General features: G+C 47.8%; 1 protein-coding gene across 2 annotated transcripts in view; it reads right to left on the reverse strand.

Moving 5' to 3' along the window:
- ALDH18A1 (aldehyde dehydrogenase 18 family member A1) overlaps positions 1-9,825 on the reverse strand; it is a 78,091-nt gene extending 68,266 nt beyond the window's left edge. The window contains exon 1 of one of the 2 annotated variants that reach the window (XM_029911352.1): positions 9,770-9,825. The gene's annotated coding sequence lies outside the window, so the exon portion shown is untranslated. Of the gene's footprint in view, positions 1-9,634; positions 9,747-9,769 lie in introns of those variants that run through there. The other variant, XM_024201847.2, reaches the window with a different exon arrangement.
- Between the last annotated feature and the right edge of the window lie 2,841 nt (positions 9,826-12,666).

The following is a 12,666-nucleotide window of genomic DNA, read 5'->3' on the forward strand; positions in this document are numbered from 1 at the left end:
ATCCTGCAGTATGTGCAGAGCCTGGCTAGGAACCGCCAGCACGAGGAAGATTGTGAGGAGGACATGGACACAGATGTTCCTCAAAGCATGGGATGTGGCAATTGGGACATCATGGTGGCAGTGGAACAGGTTGATAGAGTGGAACGCTGATTCTGGACCCGACAAACAAGCACATACTGGTGGGACCGCATAGTGTTGCGGGTATGGGATGATTCCCAGTGGCTGCGAAACTTTCACATGCGTAAGGCCACTTTCATGGAACTTTGAGAGTTGCTTTTCCCCACCCTGACAGTTGAGAAGCAAGTGGCGATAGCCCTGTGGAAGCTTGCAACGCCTGACTGCTACCGGTCAGTCGGGAATCAATTCGGAGTGGGCAAATCTACCCTGGGGGCTGCTGTGATCCAAGTAGCCAAGGCAATCAGTAACCTTCTGCTAACAAGGGTAGTGACTCTGGGAAATGTGCAGGTCATAGTGGATGGCTTTGCTGCAATTGGGTTCCCTAACTGTGGTGGGGTGATAGCCGGAACCCATATCCCTATCTTGGCACCAAACCACCTTGCCAAACAGTACATAAACCGCAAGGGGTACTTCTCAATGGTGCTGCACGCACTGGTGGATCACAAGGGACGTTTCACCGACATCAAAATGGGATGGTCGGGAAAGGTGCATGAATCACAGAATCATAGACTAAGGTCAGAAGGGACGATTATGATCATCTAGTCTGACCTCCTACACAACGCAGGCCACAGAATCTCACCCACCCACTCCTGTAACAAACCCCTAACCTATAGCCGAGTTATTGAAGTCCTCAAATCATGGTTTAAAGACCTCAAGGTGCAGAGAATCCTCCAGCAAGTGACCCATGCCCCACACTGCAGAGGAAGGCGAAAAACCCCCAGGGCCTCTGCCAATCTGCCGTGCAGGAAAATTCCTTCCCGACCCCAAATATGGCAATCAGCTAAACCCTGAGCATGTGGGCAAGACTCACTAGCCAGCACCCAGGAAAGAATTCTCTGTAGTAACTCAGATCCCACCTTATCTAACATCCCATCACAGGCCATTGGGCCTATTTACCGCTAATAGTCAAAGATCAATTAATTGCCAAAATTAGGCTATCCCATCATACCATCCCCTCCATAAACTTATCAAGCTTAGTCTTGAAGCCAGATATGACTTTTGACCCCACTGCTCCCCTCAGAAGGCTGCTCCAGAACTTCACTCCTCTGATGGTTACAAACCTTCATCTAAATTTCAAGTCTAAACTTCCTAATGTCCAGTTTATATCCATTTGTTCTTGTGTCCACATTGGTACTGAGCTTAAATAATTACTCTCCCTCCCTGATATTTATCCCTCTGATATATTTATAAAGAGCAATCATATCTCCCCTCAGCCTTCTTTTGGTTAGGCTAAACAAGCCAAGCTCTTTGAGTCTCCTGTCATAAGACAAGTTTTCCATTCCTCGGATCATCCTAGCCCTTCTCTGTATCTGTTTCAGTTTGAATTCATCCTTCTTAAATATGGGAGACCAGAACTGCACACAATATTCCAGATGAGGTCTCACCAGTGCCTTGTATAACGGTACTAACACCTCCTTATCTCTACTGGAAATACCGCGCCTGATGCATCCCAAGACCGCATTAGCTTTTTTCATGGCCATATCACATTGGCGGCTCAGTCATGAATCACAGAATATCAGGGTTGGAAGGGACTTCAGGAGGTCATCTAGTCCAATCCCCTGCTCAAAGCAGGACCAATCCCCAACTAAATCATCCCAGCTAGGGCTTCTATTCTGAAGCACTTAGAGGAGAGGAAAGTGATCAGGAACAGTCAGCATGGATTCACCAAGGGCAAGTCATGCCTGACTAACCTAATTGCCTTCTATGATGAGATAACTGGCTGTGTGGATGAGGGGAAAGCAGTGGATGTGTTATTCCTTGACTTTAGCAAAGCTTTTGATACAGTCTCCCACAGTATTCTTGCCAGCAAGTTAAAGAAGTATGGGCTGGATGAATGGACTGTAAGGTGGATAGAAAGCTGGCTAGATCGTCGGGCTCAACGGGTAGTGATCAATGGCTCCATGTCTAGTTGGCAGCTGGTTTCAAGTGGAGTGCTCCGGGGTCGGTCCTGGGGCCGGTTTTGTTCAATATCTTCATTAATGATATGGAGGATGGCGTGGACTGCACTCTCAGCAAGTTTGCAGATGACACTAAACTGGGAGGAGTAGTATATACGCTAGAGGGTAGGGACAGGATACAGAGGGACCTAGACAAATTGGAGGATTGGGCCAAAAGAAACCTGATGAGGTTCAATAAGGACAACTGCAGAGTCCTGCACTTAGGACAGAAGAATCCCATTCACTGTTGCAGACTAGGGACCGAATGGCTAGGAAGCAGTTCTGCAGAAAAGGACCTAGGGGTTACAGTGGACAAGAAGCTGGATATGAGTCAACAGTGTGCTCTTGTTGCCAAGAAGGCTAACGGCATTTTGGGCTGTGTAAGTAGGGGCATTGCCAGCAGATCGAGGGACGTGATCGTTCCCCACTATTCGACATTGGTGAGGCCTCATCTGGAGTACTGTGTCCAGTTTTGGGCCCCACACTACAAGAAGGATGTGGAAAAATTGGAAAGAGTCCAGCGGAGGGCAACAAAAATGATTAGGGGTCTGGAGCACATGGACTTATGAGGAGAGGCTGAGGGAACTGGGATTGTTTAGTCTGCAGAAGAGAAGAATGAGGGGGGATTTAATAGCTGCTTTCAACTACTGGAAAGGGGGTTCCAAAGAGGATGGATCTAGACTGTTCTCAGTGGTACCTGATGACAGAACAAGGAGTAATGGTCTCAAGTTGCAGTTGGGGAAGTTTAGGTTGGATATTAGGAAAAACTTTTTCCACTAGGAGGGTGGTGAAGCACTGGAATAGGTTACCTAGGGAGGTGGTGGAATCTCCTTCCTTAGAGGTTTTTAAGGTCAGGCTTGACAAAGCCCTGGCTGGGATGATTTAGTTGGGAATTGGTCCTGCTTTGAGCAAGGGGTTGGACTAGATGACCTCCTGAGGTCCCTTCCAACCCTGATATTCTATGATTCATCAAGCCTGACCTTAAAAACCTCTAAGGAAGGAGATTCCACCACCTCCCTCGGTAACCCATTCCAATGCTTCACCAACCTCCTGGTGAAATTTTATTTTCCTAATATCCAACCTAAACCTCCCCCACTGCAACTTGAGACCATCACTCCTGCCACTGAGAACAGTCTAGATCCATTCTCTTTGGAACCCCCTTTCAGGTAGTTGAAAGCAACTATCAAATCCCACCTTATTCTTCTCTTCTGCAGACTAAACAATCCCAGTTCCCCCAGCCTCTCCTCATAAGTCATGTGCTCCAGCCCCCTAATCAGTTTTGTTGCCCTCTGCTGGACTCTTTCCAATTTTTCCATATCTTTTTTGTAGTGTGGGGCCCAAAACTGGACACAGTACTCCAGATGAGGTCTCACCAATGCCGAATAGAGAGTAATGATCACGTCCCTCGATCTGCTGGCAATGCCCCTACTTATACAGCCCAAAATGCCGTTAGCCTTCTTGGCAAGAAGGGCACACCATTGACTCATATCCAGCTTCTCGTCCACTGTAACCTCTAGGTCCTTTTCTGCAGAACTGCTGCCTAGCCACTCGGTCCCTAGTCTGTAGCAGTGCATGGGATTCTTCCATCCTAAGTGCAGGACTCTGCAGTTGTCCTTGTTGAACCTCATCAGGTTTCTTTTGGCCCAATCCTCTAATTTGCCTAGGTCCCTCTGCATCCTATCCCTACCCTCCAACGTATCTACCACTCCTCCCAGTTTAGGGTCATCTGCAAACTTGCTGAGGGTGCAGTCCATGCCATCCTCCAGATCATTAATGAAGATATTGAACAAAACCAGCCCCAGGACCGACCCTTGGGGCACTCCGCTTGATACTGGCTGCCAACTAGACATGGAGCCATTGATCACTACCCGTTGAGCCCGACGATCTAGCCAGCTTTTTATCCACCTTATAGTCCATTCATCCAGCCCATACTTCTTTAACTTGCCGGCAAGAATACTGTGGGAGACTGTATCAAAAGCTTTGCTAAAGTTAAGGAATAACATGTCCACTGCTTTCCCCTCATCCACACAGCCAGTTATCTCATCATAGAAAGCAATTAAGTTAGTCAGGCATGACTTGCCCTTGGTGAATCCATGCTGACTGTTCCTGATCACTTTCTTTCCTCTAAGTGCATCAGAATTGATTCCTTGAGGACCTGATCCATGATTTTTCCAGGGACTGAGGTGAGGCTGACTGGCCTGTAGTTCCCTGGATCCTCCTCCTTCCCTTTTTAAAAGATGGGCACTACATTAGCCTTTTTCCAGTCATCCGGGACCTCTCCCGATGACACTCACATCTTTAGGAACTCCAGGCTGTTCGAAAAGCTGCAAGAACGGACTTTCTTCCTAGACCAGAAAATTACCGTTGGGGATGTTGAAATGTCAATAGTTATCCTTGGGGACCCAGCCTACCCCTTGCTCCCATGGCTCATGAAGCCGCACACAGGCAGCCTGGACAGTAGTAAGGAGCAGTTCAACTATAAGCTGAGCAAGCACAGAATGGTGGTAGAATGTGCCTTTGGACGTTTAAAAGCACGCTGGTGCTGTTTGCTGAGTAGGTTAGACCTCAGCGCAATCAATATTCCCATTGTTATTGCTGCTTGGTGTGGGCTCCATAATATCTGAGAGAGTAAGGGGAGACGTTTATGGTGGGGTGGGAGGTTGAGGCAAATCGCCTGGAGGCCAATTTTGAACAGCCAGACATCAGGGAGATTAGAAGAGCACAGCTAGGCGCGCTGTGCATCAGAGAGGCTTTGAAAAACAGTTTCATGACTGGCCAGGCTACGGTGTGACAGTTGTGTGTTTCTCCTTGATGCAAAACTGCCCCCTTTGTTGAATGTACTTCCCTGTAAGCCAATCCCCCTCCCACCTTCGACCACAGCTGGCAAAGGAAATAAAGTCCCTATTGTTTTGAATCCATTCATTCTTTATTTATTAAAATAAAAGTGCGATCACTGACAAGGGTGGGGTGGGGGAGAAGGGAAGGACAAGGCCACATTGCTTATTGTAGCCACACTATAAATCAAAGCTGTTTGAATGACTGCCTTCTGTTGCTTGGGCCATCCTCTGGAGTTGAGTGGCTGGGTGCCTGGAGCCCCCCCGCCGCGTTCTTGGGCGTCTGGGTGAGGAACATATGGAACTTGGCGAGGAGGGCAGGCGGTTATACAATGGATGTAGCGGGGGTCTGTGCTCTAGTTGCACTTCCTGCAGCTCCACCAGATGCCTGATCTTGTCCGTTTGCTCCCCCATTAGCCTCAGCATCTCCTCCTGCGTGTTCTGATCATGCTCACTGTATGATTTCTTGGCCTCTGCCACCGAATGCCTCCATGCATTCAGTTGTGCCCTATCAGTGCTGGAGGACTGCATGAGCTCAGAAAACATGTCATCGCGAGTATGATTTTTTCGCCTTCTAACCTGCGATAACCTCAGGGACAGAGTTGATACGGGGAGCATAGAAACATTTGCACCTGCAGGGGGGATAGAAAGGAAGAGTAAAATTTAAGAAGATAAATTTCTGAGAACAAAAAGGGAGACTCTTTCACAGCAAATCAAGCAATTCACAGCAGACAGCACATGTGCTTTAGGTACAAGGTCGCATTTTGCCTTTTATATTGAGCACCTTCCGGTACAGTGACACATCACACATGGCTGGGCAACAGAATTCGGTTTCCTGGAAGCCATGGTAAGCCAAAGGGTACGTGGGTTTGGCTTCTTCCGCCTTCATAACATGTGGGAATGGTTTCAAACTGCAGCACCCTCCTTTCCCATAGCAAGCAATGCTGGTTGGGTTTGCCTTTTAAAAGGAGGGGCTGCGGTTTTGGGGTGGATGTGCAGCACACCCCTCCCCCCACCATGTGACTATTCTCCAGGATGATCCCTTTTAGCCAAGCGCAAACAGCCCAGCATGAACGGGTTCCTTTTACTGTTCCCTTACAAAAATTCCCCTATTTCAACCTGGTGACCATGAATGATATCACTCTCCTGAGGCTGACACAGAAAGATAAAGATCGAATGTTGCATGAATGCAAAAACCCAGGACCATTCGCTGCCATGCTTTGTGCTGCAATGATTCCAGACTACTTGCTACTGGCTTGGCGTGGTAAAGTGTTCTACCGTGGAGAACAAAATAAGCAGCCCTCCCCAGAAACCTTATGCAAAGTCTTTCAGAGTACCTCCAGGAGAGCTTCATGGAGATGTCCCTGGAGGATTCCCACTCCATCCCCAGACACATTAACAGACTTTTCCAGTAGCTGTACTGGTCACAAATGCATCCCAATTCTTCAGGGCGAATCAAACACAATTGCTTTTAACCCCTATAGTGTAGTTACAAATGTGCACTCACCAGAGGTGCCTTCTCTGCCTTCAGGGTCCGGGAACTCGCCTTGGGAGGGTATTGGCTCCAGGATGATGAAAAGGTCCTGGCTGCCGGGGAGAACGGATTCTCCACTTGCCTGCTGCGCATTCTCCTCTGCCTCCTCCTCCACAAAATCCTTCTCCGTGTTGCGTAAGACTCCCGCCTTGCAGGTGTCCACGGACAGTGGTGGGGTACTAATAGGGTCCCCCCCTAGAATGGCATGCAGCTGATCATAGAAATGGCATATATGGGGCTCTGACCCAGAGTGACCGTTTGCCTCCTTTGTCTTGTAGTAGGCTTGCCTGAGCTCCTTAACTTTCACGCGCCACTGCTGTGTGTCCCTGGTGTAGCCTCTCTCCACCATGCCCTGTGCAATTTTGGCATATATCAGCATTTCTTCTGCTGGATCGGAGGTCTGCCTGCACAGATTCTTCTCCCCATACAGCAATCAGATCCTGTTCACTCCATGCTGGAGCTCGTTTGTGATTCTGGGACTGCATGGTCACCTGTTCGGCTGAGCTCGCCACGCTGACCAAACGGGAAATGAAATTCAAAAGTTCCCCGGGCTTTTCCTGTGTACCTGGCCAGTGCATCCCAGTTGAAAGTGCTGTCCAGAGCAGTCACATTGGAGCACTCTGGGATAGCTCCCGGAGGCCAATACCATTGAATTGCACAACGCTGCGTCTGAACTACCCCAAATTTGACCCAAGAAGGTCGATTTTAGTGCTAGTCCCCTCATCGGGGAGGAGTACAGCAGCTGATTTTAAGAGCCCTTTAGGTCAACGGAATGGGGTTTGTTGTGTAGCTACATTTCTTATAAAATTGACCTAACACAGCTAAATTCGACCTAATCTCGTAGTGTAGACCAGCCCTGAGTCTCCCAAGTGAATAAAGGTTTCTTTCTTGCTTCCCAGCCTGAAGGAGAAATGTTTGGTTTGTAGAGTGCCTGAAAGTGGCAACTGAGACAGCTAAGTTGAAGGCCTGAGTTTTGCATTTGAAGCCAGTGGTTTCTTGTAGGAATAAGTTCCCAGAGGGAACTCTAGGTCCAGCTGAAGTTGCGTATTTTAGGTTGACTTACCTGGCTGTGAGGACGGCGGTGAGTCGACGGCTGCCGCGCTGCCGTCGACTCCGCTTCCGCCTCTTGGCGCGGTGGATTTCTGGAGTCGACGGCAGAGCCATCGGGGATTGATTTTATCGCGTCTTCACTAGACGTGATAAGTCGATCCCCAATAGATTGATTGCTACCCGCCGGATAGGCAGGTAGTGAAGGCATGCCCTAAGGTCTTCCTTAATGACTGACAGTTTCATTGTTCTGGTGCACTGTGTTAGGCTGGTCAGACAAAGGGAAAGGTGGTCTCAGGAAGGGCTTTGAATATTTGAAAAAATAAACTAATTTCTGTATTCAACACAGAGCTACTGCAGAGAGTGGAGTACCAGGATGAGGTGTTTATAACAACCTATGTTGCTAAGACAAAAGGCTACTGTGTGGCTTCATTCCCAGATATAGTTAGTTACAACAATCAAGTCTAGAAGACAGTGATGCATAGATCACTGTGGCTGGGTCTCTGTCTAACAGAATTAGGTACGATTTTCTGCCCAATCCCAGATAGAAGCGGGTGGGGCTTTTTTGCACCATGACTATTTGAGCCCCAATAGCATTGAGTTTAAAAAGGGCCTCAAGGCTACAGAGTGACTTATGCTGAGTGCAAATCCTCTATCCAAAATGCCTCTACAATAGAGAAGGCAAGTTCTCTGAAAAGTTTCCTTCTTCCTACCAGCATCACCTTAGCCTTGCCTGGATCCAGCTTTAGCCAGAGGCTCTTCATCTAGGTGCTGATTTCACAGCCAGGCACTGAGACAGCTGCAAGAAGGTGATGTTATGTTAAACATAAAGGAGATGTAGAGCTGGGTGTTCCAATGACTATTTCTGTTTTCTTGCACTCGGAAATGGTGCCAAAGTCCCTTGGCATATTTCAATTCCTACTAACTCTCCTGTGATGAATCAGGGAATCTGTCTACATAAATTATAACTTCTGATTGATATTATGACGTTATTATGAAAATTGCTGCATCACTGAACGTCTCTATGTAAATGAGGAATCCACGCTGGGCTGGCAGGACCTGTAGAACACACCCGCTGAACTAGGCACAGTACAGAGTAGTTAGGATACCCATTATATGGTCATAGTATGGCCATTAAGGACATTGATTGAAGCAAGGAGAACCAGTTTCTGTCAACCCCTCAACAAGGATTTTATAGGGAGGGATAGCTCAGTGGTTTGAGCATTGGCCTGCTAAACCCAGGGTTGTGAGTTCAATCCTTGAGGGGGCCACTTAGGGATCTGGGGCAAAATCAGTACTGGGTCCTGCTAGTGAAGGCAGGGGGCTGGACTCGATGACCTTTCAGGGTCCCTTCCAGTCCCTGATTGGCAAATGGGGAACAGCTGACAGCCTCATTATCCAGGGGCTATATAAAGGCAGGCAAGAAAGAAGCCAAGGAAGAAGGAAAGGGAGGAACCAGAGAATTAAAGTGAGTGGGGGCTCTTTTCTACTGGCTGCAGGAGCTAGCAGTCCCTGAGGCTGTAATATTGAAGCTATTTGTAGCTAGAAGGTGGTGGGAAAGTATACTGTAAATAAAGAGCACAGATGATTTCACCAACGCAGAGATCTCAGGCTGGTTTATGGGTGCAGCAGGGGCAGAACCAAGGAGGTCCCAGCGATGCCTTGTTACAGGGACCCAGTTTAGCTGATAGCCCAAGGTTAAAGCAAGTTCATTTAGCAGGGAGAGGCTCCATGGTTCAGAAATCAAGCAACGAGGTGCAGCAGAAAGATCCTGGACACCCCCAGAGGACTCTGACCCCCACCCAAAGAATGTTCTAAAGAGTGAGAAAACTGAGGGAGGGAATTGTGTAGTAGTGTTCATTATTTTTGTATAGATCCGTTTCTTGTGCTATTAAGTAAAGAGCAATAACTTTTTAGAATCCTGGGCAAAGTCTGTGTGCGTTCGGTAACAAACATCACACACTCTTGGAGAGTTAGCCTGTGAACTCAAGAGTTTCCAGATGATTGTGGAGTTCTGGGAGAGGGGATGTCTATGCTAAAGAGGATTCTGAGGAGTCAACACTGGTCCCAGGGGATAGGCATTTGGACGACGAGGTCTCAGCTACCAGTAGGTTGGTGCCAGATGGAAGATGTGCGCCCCAATGGTGTGCCTACAGACCCCAAGCCAAAGGCAGTGCCTGGACTCTGCTCAGACTCCAAAGGCTTAAAGCACACAGTATTCAGTATTTGGATATCCTCACAGCAGTCTGGTCAGTATCTGATAGGGGGAGCTCCGGATCATCGGACTGCAATGCCTGTGACAATGAAAAAGGGAATACAGGTCACCATGTGAACACAGGGGAAAGGCAGAGACGTTAAATGCTGCTGTCGATCACTTTTGCTATTTGTGACCTGTTGCGGTTCAATCACCATCAACCAGAATTTGCTTCTTTTATAAACAGAACCTACAATACGGCCCCTTGGAGCTACATTACATAGGTCTAACTCCATATCAGATTGTCAAGATGATGATTTTTATAAGGAGAATTTCTGTGACTGACTTTTGAAATTTGTTTCAGTGCAGTTTTCTTTAAGTCTATATGTTAACTTTGAAGCGGGGGAGTAGGCTATCCCTGCAGTCTGGGAAAACAACTATAAAACAGCAAGTCATTGGTTCAATGAGTAAATAACAAAGGAAGAAATAAAGTTCTTAGCAAACCTTGTTAACACATTATATACAGTTTGATTATCTAAAGCAAAATAAACACCTAGAGATGTGCTCAAATTCAGTAGAGGAGGTAGCTAGAAATGTACAAATGCTAGAGATGAAAGTTTTCTAAGAGAAAAACCTGACTATCAAAAACTGAGGTCCATACTCAAGTATCAAATTTGTTAATATTTCAAGAGAAGGATCAAATGGCATGGGTTTTATAACTAGGATCAGTGTCGTACTCTGGCCACCCTCAAACATGAGCACCATAACTTAAGTCTTCCACTTATAGCAGGTCACTTGATCATCAGTAATGGGAGGTAACAATTAGTAAGGCACTAACAAGATTTTATTGATTCAGTCCCTTTCGCAAACCCTCTTCATAGGTAATCTCCAATTGAGAGTGTATTGTTATAACAACTCCAGTCCATCTAGTCTAGCCCATGCCCATGCCTTCAGAGGAAGGCAAACTCAACTCCACAAACACCTGGACAGTTGTGCAACCCTAATGCCTTGTCTACACTACACAGATTGACGCAAGACAGCTTACATTGACCTAGCTGTGTACAGGTCTACGATCAAATTGGTCTCTGCTGTAAGTGCCCTGTTATGCCGACATAGTAACACTAACTCCCTGTGAGGCATAGAGCCACAGTCGATGTACTTAGGTTGATGCAGTGTGAGTGCAGACACTACATTACTTATGTCGACCCTATCTGTCCTCCAGCAGCTGTCCCACAATGCCCCACACTGACTGCTCTGATGACCATTGTGAACTCCACTGCCAGGGGTCACAGAGACCACAAGCCACTCCCTCCCCTCTAAAGCCCTGTGAATTTTTGAAATTCCCTTTCCTGATTGCCTGGCTTGGCAAGCTCATTGTTGAGTGCAACCACCCAGCTGACCATACTGGCTACATGCTCCTGCCTGGAGTGGATAGGAGATATTGGATCTCCTGAGCCTGTGAGGAGGAGAGGCTGTGCAGGCACAGCTCTGAACCAGTTGTAAAAATGTAGATCTCTATAAGCAGATTGCTCAGGGATGCAGGACAAGGGTCATGACAGGGAGCAGCAGCATTGCTGCGTGAAAGCCAAGGAGCTGCACCAGGCACATCAGATGGTCAGGGAGGCCAACAATCAATATGGTGCCGAGCTGCAGACCTGACACTGCTACAAGGAGCTGTATGCCATACTTGGCAGAGACACCCCCAGCTCCCCAACAGCACCGTGGATACCTCCGAGTCACAGGTCTCTGCTGTGAGCGGAGAGGAAGAGGTGATGAATGAGAAAGCAGGAGGAGGATGGGCAACAGGTGACTGGGGTATTCAGCTGCACTGTAAGCCTGGACCTGTTTTTGACTCCACCACAGTCCAGCCAATCCCGCCACTCAAGCTCAATGCAGGAGAAGGAACCTCGGGTACGTGCGTAGATAAATTTTCAATTACAGGGATAGCACCATCAAAGTACTCCTCCAGGATCACTACGGGGATTTCAATATTCCCAATGGTAATCCACCAGTGGGGAAAGAAAATCTCTGCTTGTAGCTTTCTGAACAGTCCTGTGTTCTTAAAGAGGCAAGTGTCATGCACCTTCCCCAACCAGCTCACATGGAGGTCAGCAAAGCATCACCAGTGATCCACCAATGCCTGCATAACCATAGAAAAGTAGCCCTATCTGTTGATATACTCAATGGCAAGGTGGTCTGGGGCCAAAATAGGGATATGCATGCTATCTATTGCTCCACTGCAGTTCAGGAACCCCACTGCTGGAAATCCATCCACTACGTCCTGCACATTGCCCAGAGTCACAGTCCTGCATAGCAGGAGGTGACTCCAGATTGATTACTACCGGTCAGTCAGCAACCTGGCATTGCAAGCTTCCACATTACAATCACCACTTGCTTCTGCACTGTCAGTGCAGCTCTTCTTTTGGTGTCCCTGCTTTGGAGGGCTGGGGTGAGCTCAGCACACAGATCCAGGAATGCGGCCTTGCGCATTTGAAAGTTCTGCAGCCACTGCTCATCAATCCAAACCTGCATTACAATGTAATCCCATCAATCAGTGCTCGTTTCTCAGACCCAGATGCGGCGCTCCACCATCTGCAGCTACCCCGTGAATGCTACCAACAATCTTGAACTGATTCTTGCTATGTCCCACAGCAATCTGTCCTCCAAGGGACTGTCGTGTTCCCTGCTATTCGATTTTTCTTGTGGCTCTGCAAATACTCCAGGATCATGCACCCTACACTTGCAATGCTCATGACGATAGTGCAGAGCTGTGCAGGCTACATGCTTCCATCAGAGATTGTAGACCGCGAGGAGGGCCACGTGGGCTTGTGAGATTTTGAAGGAAAAAAAAGGAAAAATTATGGAACGCAGGTAGCATTATGGGATGAAGACAGTTGCAAATTGGGAAGTTGACCCCATGCTCCCAGTCACACCTGCATGACT

This window comes from Terrapene carolina, unplaced genomic scaffold (assembly GCF_002925995.2).
Source record: "Terrapene carolina triunguis isolate 2854851 unplaced genomic scaffold, T_m_triunguis-2.0 Scaffold95, whole genome shotgun sequence".
NCBI lineage: Eukaryota > Metazoa > Chordata > Testudines > Emydidae > Terrapene > Terrapene triunguis.